Consider the following 14,620-nt stretch of genomic DNA (forward strand, 5'->3'; position numbering starts at 1 on the left):
CGCGCTAACTTCACACCCATTTATCCCAATTAACGCCTTGAAAAAAATTTAAAAAAAAAAGATAAACGAAAATTTGTCGAAAAAGGATTCAAGTTTGCCAACAATAAGACATTGACATGTGTTGGTTGCGTGGGCTCAAGTTAACAAAGGGGGCCCGTTTAATTTACCATGACGCAACATTGATGGGATTATCATTTCCTTTAACCCGGAGGAAGGAAAAGGTTTATTGTAAAAGCGACAAAAAAACAACTAAAAAAATTTTGGCTGGAAAGCCTGAATTAGATCAGTGGTGATTACTGCAGTCGTTGCCGGCGGTTCAATGACTAACTAGACGGTGTTTACATTCTAGAGCTCATCTGGGTCCCAGTTCCCCTTTACCCGGTTTCGTTCTAAACAAAATTTGGTTTACGCACGCTAACTTCAAATTTACTTTCCCTTCACCTTCGAACATTTAAGCTCCAGTCACTGACATAGAAATAGCCGTAGTTTAAATCCGTAAATAAAATAATTTTATAAGAAGTTTTACAACACCTGTAAAATGAGTATTCAAAGTTTAGTGACGACTTCCTTACAATTCCTGTCACGAGATAATAGACTCCACAATGGGTTCTATAGTTGTGGCTTTTCAACTACGAAAGGAATCTACAGTGAGTATTGAATGGTGCAGAGTACAATGTGAAAGCTATTAAAAGAACGAGTGGGCCGCTGCACGAAGGGTGAATCAGGCACACGTGAAGACGTGAACACGTGAAAAAAAATCAAAATGCAGGTAGGAAACAAGAAAAGTTATATAACTGAGAGGAAATTTCCGTCATATAATGAAAATTACAACACTCTTCCTACCTTTCTGGGCGTGAAATCTGGTTGGGTATTAGTGTTCCCCAGGAGGTATTAAGCGGCGTACCAAAACAACCCACGCAGTCGGTTCTCTATGTTAAGCTGCGTCGACACCCGGATGAAAATAAAAGTAGCAGACATCCGATGTCATTAAAAACTACTCATGGTTCTTGAATTGTTAACCTTTAATGGCCGAGTTCACTGAAGTGTTCATTTAACTCTTTGATGCGGCACGTACAACTTTACGAAAAAAGTTGAGATTTGTTACAATCAAGTAAAGAGGCTCAGTTATCTCGGCTCTTCCCTGTTAACGGATTATGGCTGCACTCGCAAATAAAATATTTAGTTATGGCATAAAACGTGACTCGTAGCAACAGCAATGTTTTCCTACCACGACGACATTTTCGAACGTACATAAGAAGCATTTCCTGATCCTCAGCGCCCATCACCACGCAGGTTAGGTAAACGGGCCAATTTTTGACCCACAAGGTAAACAACGGCAGGTAGATATTGTTTGGCGCATCATTGACGTCCTTAGTAACTAAATGAGCAGGAAATGAATCAGGGGGCGAAATGACAAAGAAAAAGAGAGAAAAAAAACTTACACCTAATAAAAAGAGGGATAGAGAGAAAAGATACTTCATATCCACGATATGCATTCAGCTGTCCGCATCAATATCCAGGCCTGTAACTTGCCACTGTGGAGTGTTTTGTTGTGGAACAGGTGTTCCACGTTACCAATTTCACGTATTCAGGTAACTAAGCCTCCTAGAGTTTGAAAATTTTACGTACTCTTGAGTGAATACGCGCTGAAATATTAGGTAAACTGAGTTCACATTTAGCTACTGTTTTGGCTCCTTAGTTTGTTTAACAAGTAAGGGTACAAATTAAAGCTCATTTAATTTATGCTAACTGGTGTAAAGATAATTTTATCTTCAGTATAGAATTTATCTCGTGGAGCATGACTGCTTCACAACAGTCAAAATATTCTAACTTCGATTGAAACGAAATTTAAGGCGAACTGTAAATGATTCTTCCTAACTGCCAACAAAACCTTCCATATATCTTTTTCGTTTTTTAAGCTAGGACGATTCTCTTGCTTCAACAAATTTGATATACTTTGATGCGAAAGTAAGTAAACAATAACTCAATTTCCTTTAGCTGTGATGATTTGTCAGCAGTTATAATGTAAAAAAACCTTGACAAAATAATGGAAGATGAACTTAAGGTTAGAAATATTGCTTTAACGAGATACGCTATGGAAGATTTGATGCTCAGGGCATTTTTTTATTTAGATTTGAATTATCGCTTGATAATGTGGCACCATGCATCACTAGACGAAGTCCTACTAACTCTCAGTCTTTTCTCTGATAATAATACGTTTTCTCGGTTTAATACTTCACCATTTGTAAATTATTTCTATTCTCTCTCATGGAGTTGCCTTTATAAGTGCCAAACAACATGATGTTGCATAACTCCTCATGATTGACACATAACTTTTTCAAGCAAAATGTAGATATCTTATTGAGTAAATCGACAGATGTATCAGGAGATGTACTTTTGTGTCGTTAGATGAACGATCAAACTTATACGGCAACCTTCTATGCAGACGATACCCACAGATTTGAATCATTCCTGCGTTGGCCTATTAGGTTTGTGACTATAGCATAATGGCCATCATTACATCATTATGATCACACCGAAAACAAAAATACCCTTTCGATATGTGTCCATGTTAACCTTTAGTATAAGCTTTATCAGGATTCCATAAATGCTGTATTCCGATCTGTTTGGCTTTTAGTGTATAAATAGTTGGACGACTCATTGTTATCAGGGTATCCTTCCATTAGCTCTTACCTTCAATTCCTTCTTTCATACTCACCCCTTTTTATACCATCTAATGATATTTGCATTCATCGCTACAGCTGTGTTTTAATTTCTGTATACAAACGTTTGTCACGTTTTTATTAATTTTTGGCTCATATGTTTGATTACCCTTATGTCTTCCCTTTGTCCTTACAACTATGTGTTTACTTGCTTTGTATCTCTGCTGCTTGTTTGTTTGGCTTGTCATTTGCCTTTGGTTGGCTTTCTTTAACTGGTTTACAAAACATATGTGATCTTACGATGGGGACTGATCCTTTCAAGCAATTGGAATCATGTTTTTCAGCGTGAGACTAAAATCCTATGCTACTAATAATCTATTTAGCCTGTATGCCTTCCTCACTTGAATTGCACATTGTGCAGTCCTAATTATTTGCATGTTGATAATAATAATTTTATTTACTGTTGGATCAGAATGCTTTTGTAGTTGAAATTTAGTGGCTGTTGTTTACGTTCCCATTAGCACTGCATGCACGGTTGTGTAGTACATAACTACATATAACCACACTGAACAGTGCTGCAGTTTTACGTTATCATATTGCATGATATGCACAAAAAAGCAGAGCAAAGAATGGCAATTTTGTCAAGGCACGTGTGTTGCACTGCACTGCACTGAGCCTCACTGGATAACGCATTACACATCATACTAAACTGCAAAATGATAGAACATTTATGCACCACAACTATACTGTAATGTACTGCTTATTGCAAGTTTATCAAAATCTACTGCACCACTCTATGCACTACAGTAACATTCACCATGTAGCACTAAGTTGCTTTGATAAAAAGTGCACTGCAATTTTGCGCTCACCTTTATATTGCAATACACAGTATTCAAGTACAGCGCTGCAAGAGATAAACTACATTGCATTGCATTTTGCTCAACTGCATCGCTACTTGTACTAGATCCAATAAAATGCAGTACATCCAGATGTTCTGTTGGATAATCTATTGAAGAGCACCATACTACCATTACTCTGCAGTAAACTATACATGTTTTCCACTATGCTGTACTATCCAAAACTTACATTTCCCACCCTACTTCAAATTACTTTACATCAGAAAGTATTGTACCACTGCACTGCGTGCAATGCACAGCAATCCAGTTCATCCTATTAAAATGCATCACTTAAAACCCTATTGCATATCTCTGAAAACAAAATACAGGGGGAAACTATGCCTCAATGCACATTTTTTCCCCATCATTGTTCAAGTTCATTGCTTTAGAAGCCCTTACACAACGCAAAATTATCCCATTGCACTACAATGCCGGGGTCCTTAAAGGAGCTTAGCTCTCAAAACAGACTAAAAGCCTGTAGGGTATTTCGTATCATCGAACATACTGTCGTCACTGAAATGGTTATATACCGTTAGAAAGCTATAAAGATCCATTATAGTTTGCAAGCTATCGCTGCAATGTATTCCTACTTGACTGCACTGACATGGTCTCGTCAAAAACATTTTTGTCTCACACTCTTATTCCTCAATTTAGCAGTAGCATCACATAATATGTTACTGTTACTCAGTTTATTTATTATAACACTGGGATGTTCATAGCTTTCAGAGGAGTACGACGGCAATGAAATAATCCCTTTTCCTTTCCATTGTTTTCTTCGTCGTGACACTTCGAAAGAGTTCCTCTATAAAGCAAAACTTGATAAGCACTACGAGAGGTAATTGAACTGGTTCATCATTGGGTACTTCTATCCCGTGGTGAGAAAAAACAGACTATTTCACGACTTAATCTATTCAACTACAGGAGCAAGGAGTACTCTTGCTTAGGATTTTAGGTAGCCCATTCCCGGTTGATAACTTTTCCCCAATCTACATGCGCACAATGTTTACTATCTCAGGCCATCTCTTATCAGTTTAGTCTGCATTGCCCTTAAATGTTTCTATCCTCCATATTTCATTTATTTGCCTCCCTTAGTGAATTGATGCAAATTGGTCAGCCAAGCTTTCAAGAATTGCCTCATTGGTGGAGGCAAGTAAATAATCCCTTGTACCTTAACAATCTCACTGGGAACAACTTACAAAGAGTCAAACATAATAACATTGTTATTCACTGAAATACACGCGTGAGGATGTTATAATTAAATAAATGAAAATGATTTGCATCGTAGGCGAAAGTCGATGTATGAGGTGTCATATCCGAACTCACTCTAGTTTTAACTACCACTGATATTTTCAGAAGTGATATGGATACCATTCTAATCTCTACTTGTTTGTACCTTTACGTTTTGCGTAATGTAGAATTCTAAGAAACCCCTTTAGTTCATATTGTTTGTACACACATCTTAAATCTTCATTGTTACAGGAGAAGAATCTCACTCTTTTTCATTAAGGGATTTTGAATCATGGAATAACATTTGGTCAGGTATGAAACAGAAATTATATTTCTTGTTAATAGGCTCTTAATTAATATCATAGCGTGTACCGAGTGCTCGTGCGTTCTTCATATCATGAGAGCTATCAATATTGTGAACAGAACTGAAGTTTTCATATTTCCGCACTCTAAGAGCGGCTAATGTACAGTCATCTGCGATAAGCATAAGCACACCACTGAGAGAGAGGCGAAATTAGTAAAAAAAATCATAAATTGTTCAAAGTGTTTGCTCAATATTGGGGTTAAAGATAAGAAATAAACATGGTGCAAGAAAGTACTTTTCCTCATCAACCCCGAAAGAGTCTGTTGTCATCTCTCACACAAAATTTCCATCAGACTGACTTTGAGTGCAAGTTGTCAGATAAACTTGTCGAAATTTTCTTTTCCTAAATTCATTATAATTTGTTTCACCTTGATTCAATTTTTCTGTTCCATGAGAATTTCGAGTGCAAGTTGTCAGATAAACTTGTCGAAATTTTAATTTCTTAAATTCATTTTAATTTGTTTCATTCGAATTCATTCTGTCTGTGCGATGAGGCCGAGTTAAAAATTATTCTAAGCACAATTTTCCTCGCCATAAGGCACCCAGTGTAACCAACGTTACGTTATGCCTCAATGAACGTTTTTTCGACTTTTACTCTCCATGCATAACCAAACCCTTAAAATTGTTAAACATTGGCCCTAGGGCCGAACAAGAAAGCTATTTGTGGAACACCTACGCTCAACCCACGACTGCCTATGATTGCGAAATTTGTACCCAAAATAGCAACATTCAGGAAACAAAGATATATCTATTGTAATTTTAAATATCTTGAGCACCTTCACGTAACTTAAGATCAAATCGTTTGACACAAGTACTATTTTTTTGCGATATGATGTCGCAACATATACATAAGGAGTGTCGAAAGTGTTTATACCTACGAGTCAGTCCTCTCCGAAATCTGTATTTCTGGAGAAAAATGTAGATCAAGAGTGTAACATTTGACGAAGCGGAAGCTAGAAATAAGTTCTTTGTGGGTTGGTTGTCACGGCACAACTGAAACGTTTGAGCTTGTTATTCACGGTTTATATGCAGTCACTGGCTGATGTTATGATTAAGTTGCGTGACCAAACTATCGTATGACATGTTTACTTTTGCCCCTAGGCTAGCATTTGCATTGACTTTATTGACTGTATGATGAAATTGATCGAGATCCCGCAGACTGAGATAAAATTGAATGTAGACACTCGTATCAACAAACTAGCAATATAAACAAGCGTGCGGGAATCGCTTTCGGGAATAATCATAGTGATCGATAGTGATTATCACAAGAAAGACAGAAAGTGAAAACACACCTCTCGTGGCTATATTAAAATAAACATAGTTTTCACACTCTGATAATCATCACGGATTCTTTGGCAAATTCACGGTTGTTTTAGAGTGAACATAACAATGATTTAAAGAATGAAAACAGTCAATAAAACATATTTCGAAACAATGTCCGAATGAGTCGATTGCATCTTATAATCTTATTCCAGTCGATCAATGTTGCTTTTCGCTCTCCTTGCTTTTCGTAGGAACAAATGTGTAGCAAAGTCTTGAAAGCGCACCGACTGTGTTCAATGCAACGTATCATTCCGCATGATTGCGTTACCCTCGCCTTATCAAGCACTTGTGGGGATTATTTACGAGAACTCCACTTAGAAATGTCGATCACCATTCACTTATATATCTAACTAGACAAATATAAAACAATTTATTGAAATGATTTTTCAAGATAAATTTTCGCAAAATAATGAAACTTACCAGTTATGACTTCTAAGCGAGATACATGTCCGTCACCTGTGTGACTGACATCCCGATAGTACTTCTCTAAAATCTATTTTTTAAAATCTTATGGGGTTAGGAGACTTCGGGGAATCGACAGGCGGGAAATTTGCAAGCTCTAAATCTGTTAGAGAAAAGACTTGGTTCAAGAGTGGGTTTGTACGTGGAGTTGAGCGATCTCTGAAAGAAGTTACCGGACAGCCGTAACATAATATTAATTTTCCAAGAAAGATATCACTAGTGGTCAACAAAATGTAATAAGCAGCCTGGAGAAATCTGACGTGGTGTTGTTTTAGATGTTTCCCCATAACTATACCTCACTATCTTTCTGCTGAAGATACGATTCAAAACTCCCATGGTACGGTATCATTTAATAACTAACATGTAAAGAGTCAGAGTTGAACATGAAGAAAAACTTTCTGTGTAAACGATAGATATATTTTATATCTGTGACACTTTCTGTTTTGAAGAAAGATGTATTGTTGTATAACACTTCGATCAAAACCAAACAATATAAGTGAGGTACATATATAGAGATAATATCAGCATTTAAAAAAAGAATTGAACAAAGACGGAAGTTCGCTGACTATACTTAAGGGTCCATCATATGGGATATGTAAAGTGAAAACAACAAAAAGTCGTAGGTGCATCTCGCATTCGAAACTTCTCTGCTATACACCAATAGCTGACCATGTATGAACGAACCTTAAGTTAGAACATCAGACTCGTCGTAACCACGATAACTGGCTAATTGCACGGGACTCATGGTTGAGGCCGCGTACTGAGTCTGTTAAAGCAACGTAAGAAGTTTAACTACACTTGTAAAATAACTACCCAAAGTTTAGTGACGGCTTCGTAACAGGTCCTGTTACGAGATAATACACTAGTCCACAATGGGTTCTATAGTTAAAGAATCTACTGTGAGTAATGAACGGTTTAGAGCACAATGTGAAAGTCATTAATTAAAATAACGAGTGGGCTGCTGCACGAACGGTGAATCAGGCACACGTGCACATGTGAACACGTGAAAAAAAATCACTGAGAATACAGGCAGGAAAGAAGAAAAGTTATATAACATATATACCCACAGATTTGAATCATTTTCTATGTAGGCCTATTAGGGTTGTGACTATAGCATAGTGGCCATCATAACATCATTCTGATCACGCTAAAAATAGAAATATACTTTCGATGTGTGTCCATTTAAACCTTGAGTATATCAGGATTCTATGAATGTTGTATTCCGGGTTTGGGTTTTAGTGTATACATAGTTGAGCGACTTATTGTTATCAGGGTATCCTTTCATTAAATCTTCTCCTCAATTCCTAATTCATACTCACCCCTTTAAATCCCATCTAATGACATTTGCATTTACCACGACAGCTGTGTTTTGATTTCTCTATAGAAATGGTTGTGACGTTTTTAACTCCTTTTTGGCTCACATATTTAATTACCTACATGTCATTCGCCTTTGGTTGGCTTTCTTTAACCGGTTTACAAAATGTGTATGATTCTGCTACGAAGACTGATCCTTTCAATCGATTGGAATGAAGTGTTTTAAATGTGAAACTAAAATCTTGTTTGGCTTGTCATTCGCCTTTGGTTGGCTTGCTTTAACTGTTTTACGAAAAGTATGTGATCTTGCAATGCGGACTGATCTTTTCAAGCACTTGGAATCATGTGTTTTCAGAGTGAGACTAAAAAATCTCTTGCTAGTAATAATCTATTTAACCTGTATGTCCTTACTTCAATTGCATATTGTGCAAGCATAATTATCTGCATGTTGATGATAATGATTTAAGTTATTCATGGGTCAGAAGGCTTTTGTAGTTAAAATTTAGTGGCTGCTGTTTACGTTCCCACTACCACTGCATGCCTGGTTGTAGAGCAGAATACTGCACATAACTACGCTAAACAGTGCTGCAGTTCTACATGTTATTACACATGCACAAAAAAGCACAGCAGAGAATGGTGATTTTGGTAATGGATATGTGTTGCACTGCACTGAACCTCACTGGAGAACGCATTATACTTACATCATACTAAATTGCATCGTGATACAACATTAATGCACCACAACTATACTGCAATGTACTGCTGTATTGCAACTTTATCAAAATGCACTGCACCACTCTGTGAAGCACTACAGTAAAATGCACCACGTAACACTAAGTTGCACTGATAAAAAATGTACTACAATTTGCTATACTGCACCCACCTTTATATTGCAATACACAGCATTTCAGTGCAGCGCTCCAAGAAATACACTACATTGCACTGCATTTTACTCAACTACATAGCTACTTGTATAAGATCCTAATAAAGTGGGGTACATCCACTAATGCGAAACCAGTTCTATTAGATAATCTACTGAAGAGCACCACACTATCATTACTCTGCAGTAAACTACACGTTTTCCACTGTGCTGTACTGTCCAAAACTTACATTCCCCACCCTACTTCAAATTACTTTACATCAGAAAGTATTGTACCACTGCATTGCATGCAATGCACAGAAATCCTGTGCATCCAAGTAAAATGCATCTCTTAGAAACTGTATTGTATACGTCTAAAAACAAAATACAGAGGGAAACGATGCCTCGATGCAAATTTTTTTATATTATTGTACTTCATTGTTTTAGAAGCCCCCACCTTGCGCATAATTATCCCATTGCATTACAATGTAGTAAAGGGGTCCTTAAAGGAACTTAGCTCTCAGAAGAGGCTAAGAGCCTGTAGGGTATTTAGTATCATCGAACACACTATACGGTCACTGAAATGGTTATATATCGTTAGAAAACTATAAAGATCCATTATAATTTGCAAGCTATCGCTGCAATGCAGTCCTATTTGACTACACTAACTGTTTATTTATTATAACATTGGGATTTTCATAGCCTTTAGAGGAGTTCGACGGCAATGAAATAATCCCTTTTCCTTTCCATTGTTTTCTTCGGGTAACACTTCAAAACTTTTCCTCTATATGGCAAAACTTGATAAGCACTACTAGAGGTAATTGAACTGATTCATCATTGGGTACTTCTATCCCGTGGGGGGAAAAAACAGACTATTTCACGACTCAATCTATTCAACTACAGGAGCAAGGAGTACTCTTGCTTAGGATTTTAGGTAGCCCATTCCCGGTTGATAACTATTCCCCAATATATATGCGCACAATGTTTACTATCTCAGGCCATCTCTTATCAGTTTAGTCTGCATTGCCCTTAAATGTTTCTGTCCTCTATATTTCATTTATTTGCCTCCCTTAGTGAAATGATGCAAATTGGTCAGCCAAGCTTTCAAGAATTGCCTCATCAGTGATGGAGGCAAGTAACTCCATTGTACCTTAATACTTTCACTGGAAACAACTCACAAAGAGTAAAACATAATAACATTGTTATTCACTGAAATACCCGCGTGAGGATGTTATAATTAAATATATGAAAATGATTAGCACCATAGGCGAAAGTCGTTGTATAATGTGTCATATCAGAACTCACTCTAAAGTACCACTGATATTTTCAGAAGTGATATGGATACTATTCTAACCTCTGTTTGTTTGTGCCTTTATTTTTTTTTTAGAAAATAATTCTAAGAAACCCTTTTGGTTCATATTGTTTGTCATTTCTTAAATCTTCAGTGTCACAGGAGAAGAATCTCGCTGCCTTTTCATTAAGGGATTTTGAATCATGGAATGACATTTGGTCAGGCACGTGAAATTATAACACGGAAACTATATTTCGTGTTGAACAGGCTCTTAATCTCATAGAATGTAACGAGTGCTCGTGCGCTCCCCATATGATGATAGTCATGATCAATAGTGTCAACGGAACTGAAGTTTCATACTTCCGCGCTCTAAGAGTGGCTAATGCAGTCATTTGCGATAAGCATAAGTACAGGATTCAGAAAGAGGCGAAATTATTCAAAAAATGATTAACTGTTTTAAGAGTTCGCTCAGTATTGGGGTTAAGATAAGATATAAACATGGTGAAAGAAAACACTTTTCCCCATCGACCACGAAAGAGTCTATTGTCAGACAAACTTCTCGAAATTTCATTTTAATTTGTTTCACTTTAATTTAAATTTTCTGTTCGATGAGGCCGAGCCAAAAAGGTATTCCAAGCACCATTCTCCTCGCCATAAGGCACCTAGTGTGACCAACGTTACGTTATGGCTCGATTAACATTTTTCAACTTTCACTCTCCATCCATAACGAAACCCTTAACATTTTTAATCATTAGCCTTAGGGCCGCACAAGAAATCCATTTGTGGAACACCTACGCTCAACCCACGACTGCCTATGATTGCGAAATTTGTACCCAAAATAGCAACATTCAGGAAACAAAGATATATCTATTATAATTAATATCTTGAGCACCTTCGCGTAACTTAAGATCAAATCATTTGACACTTGTACTATTTTTTGCGACATGATGTCGCTACATATACATAAGGAGTGTCGAAAGTGTTTATACCTACGAGTCAGTCCTCCCGGAAATCTGTAGTTCTGGAGAAAAATGTAGATCAAGAGTGCAACATTTGACTGGGTGAAAGCTAGAAATAAGTCCTTGGTGGACTGGTTGTCTCGTTACAGCTGAAACATTTGAGCTTGTTCTCTACGATTTATATGCAGTCATTAGCTGATGTTGTGATTAAGTTACGTGACCGAACTATCGTATGACATGTTTACTTAGGCTAGCATTTCCATTGAATGACTGCATAATATTTTTGTTACAATTGATCACGCAAACTGAGTTAAAATTAAATGTAGACACGCGTATCAACAAACTAGCATTATAAACAAGTGTGCGGGAATCGCTTTCGGGAATAATCATTGTGATCGATTGTGATTATCACAAGCCAGCCAGAAGGTGAAAACTACACCTCTCGTCGATACGTTCTAATAACGATAGCGTTCACACCCTGATAACCATGACGGATCCATCGATCCTTTCGTAAATTCACGGTTGTTTTAGAGCGAATATAACAATGGTTTAAAGAACGAGGAAAATTCAATAAAACATATTTCGACTGTCCGAATGAATCGATTGCATCTTATAATCTAAGGGGCCGACCATTTAACTTTTGTATTTAACTAGACAAATGTAAAACAATTTATTGAAATGATCTTTCACGATTAGTTTAAGCGAAATAATGAAATTTACGACACCAGTTGTGACTTCTAAGCGAGATACATGTCCATCACCTGTGTGACTGGCATCCCGGTAGCACTTCGCTAAAACCTACTTTTTGAAACCTTACGGGGTTAGGAGACTTCGGGGAGTCGACAGGCGTGAAATTTGCAAGCTCTAAATTTGTTATAGAAAAGACTTGGCTCAAGAGTGGGTTTGTACGCGGAGTCCAGCGATCTCTGTAAGAAGCTACCGGACAGCAGTAACATCACATTGATTTTCCAATAGAGATATCACTAGTGGTCACCAAAATGTAATAAGCACCCCGGAGAAATCTAAGGTGGTGGTGTTTTAGATGTTTTCCCATAACTATAACTCACAATCTTTCGGCTGAAGATACGATTCAAAACTCCCATGGTTTATTATATATTAATTACCAACATGTATAGAGTAGAGAGTTGGACATAAACATGAAGAAAAATACAAATTTAAACTTTCCGTGTAAACAATACATATATATTTTACATCTCGGTGTTACATTTTCTGTTTTGGAGAAAGATATATTGTTGTATAACACTTCGATCAAAACCAAACGAAAAAACACTGGTCAAATGAAAATAAAGTCGAATATACCTCACCACCATCAGATAAAACCATTAAAATCGAGGAAGCAATGTAAGTGAGGCACATATGTATAGGTAATATAAGCGCTCAATGAAAATTGAACCAAAACGGAAGTTCGGTAACCATATTTAAGGGTGAGAAATATCCATCATATGGGATATGTTAAGTATAAACAACAAAAAGTCCTAAGCGCATCTCACATTCGAGACTTCTCTGCAATACACCAATAGCTGACCATGCATGAGCGAACCTTACGCTCGAACATCAGACACGTCGTGACCAAGATAACTGGCTAATTGCACGCAACTCATGGTTAGGGGCCCCCTGCTGAGTTTGTTAAAGGAAAGTAAGAAGTTTGACTACTCCTGTAAAATAACTACTCAAAGCTTGGTGACGAATTCCTAACAAATCCTGTCACGAGATAATACATTCCACAATGGGTTCTATAGTTAAAGAATCTACAGTGATTATTGAACGGTGTATAGTACAATGTGAAAGCCATTAATTAAAAGAACGAGTGAGCCGCTGCACGAATGGTGAATCAGCATACGTGAACACGTGACAAGAAATCACTGAGAATACAGGCAGGAAACAAGAAATGTTATATAACTGAGAGGAAATTTCCATCATCTAAGAAAAATTGCAACAATCTTCATGCCTTTCTAGGCGTGAAATCTGGTTGGGTATTAGTGTTCCCCAGGAGGTATTAACCGGCGCACCAAAACAACCTACGCAGTCGGTTCTCTTTGTTAAGCTGCGTCAACACTCGGATGAATTTAAAAATTATAGACATCCGATGTCATGAAAAACTGCACATGGTTCTCCAATTGTTAACCTTTAATTGCCGAATTCACTAAGTGTTCAGTTTGTTCTTTGATGCGGCACGCATTGAAGTTCACGAAAAAAAGTTGAGATTTGTCACAATAAAGCAGAGGTTTATTTATCTCGACTCTTCCCTGTTAACGGATTAGGGCTGCACTCGCAAATAAAATAGTTATGGCTTAAAACGTGACTCGTAGGAACGACAATGTTTTCCTTTCTCGACGACATTTACGAACCTATATTAAGAAACATTCCACGATCTTCAACGCCCATCACCACGCAGGTTAGGTTAACGGCCAATTTTTGACCCACAAGGTAAACAACGGCAGGTAGATATTGTTTGGCTCATCATTGACATCCTTAGTAACTAGATGAGCAGGAAATGAGTCAGCGGGCGAAATGACAAAGAAAAAGAAAAGAAAAGAAAAACTTAAACCAAATTAAAAGAGGGAGAGAGAGAAAAGATACTTCATATTCAGGATAAGCATTTAGTTGTCCGCATCAATCTCGAAGCCTGTTACTTGCCACTGTGGAGTGTTTTGTTGTGGAACAGGTATTTCACGCTACGAATTTCACTAAAATTGACGTATTCAGGTAACTAAGCCTTCTTTAGTTTGAAAGTAACTAGATGAGTAGGAAATGAATTAAGGGGCAAATCGAGAAAACTCAAACCGAATTAAAAGAGGGAGAGAGGGGAAAGATACTTCAGATACAGGATAGGCATTCAGCTGTCCGCATCAAACTCCAAGCCTGTTACCTGCCACTGTGGAGTGTTTTGCTGCGGAACAGGTGTTTCACGTTCCAAATTTCAATTAATTGACGTATTCAGGTAACTGAGCCTCCTTTAGTTTGAAAATTTTACATTATCATAAGTGAGTACGTGCTGAAATTTAAATTGCAACTGTAACATAAACAGAAAACGAATATATCAATTAAAGATACTAGCTAAACTGAGTTCACATTCAGCTACTGTTTTGGCTCATTAGTTTGTTTAATAAATAAGGGTTCAAATTAAAGCTCATTAAATAAATGCTAACTGGTGTAAAGATAAATTCATCTCCAGTATAGAATTTGTCTCATGAAGGATAATCGCTTCACAATAGCTACAATATTCTAACTTCGATTCAAA

The 14,620-nt window shown here is 37.2% G+C and overlaps 1 long non-coding RNA gene across 2 annotated transcripts; it reads left to right on the forward strand.

The window, feature by feature from the left end:
• The first annotated feature begins 823 nt into the window (after positions 1-823).
• On the forward strand, positions 824-11,949 carry LOC148722160 (uncharacterized). Of its 2 annotated transcripts, XR_015992383.1 has the most exons (3): positions 824-1,592; positions 10,183-10,239; positions 10,554-11,949. It is a non-coding gene; the product is annotated as an uncharacterized LOC148722160 (long non-coding RNA). The 2 variants fall into 2 exon arrangements; XR_015992382.1 differs by having other exon boundaries at positions 10,183-10,651.
• Positions 11,950-14,620: the final 2,671 nt, after the last annotated feature.

Source organism: Stylophora pistillata, chromosome 10 (assembly GCF_964205215.1).
Source record: "Stylophora pistillata chromosome 10, jaStyPist1.2, whole genome shotgun sequence".
In the NCBI taxonomy this organism is placed as follows: domain Eukaryota; kingdom Metazoa; phylum Cnidaria; class Anthozoa; order Scleractinia; family Pocilloporidae; genus Stylophora; species Stylophora pistillata.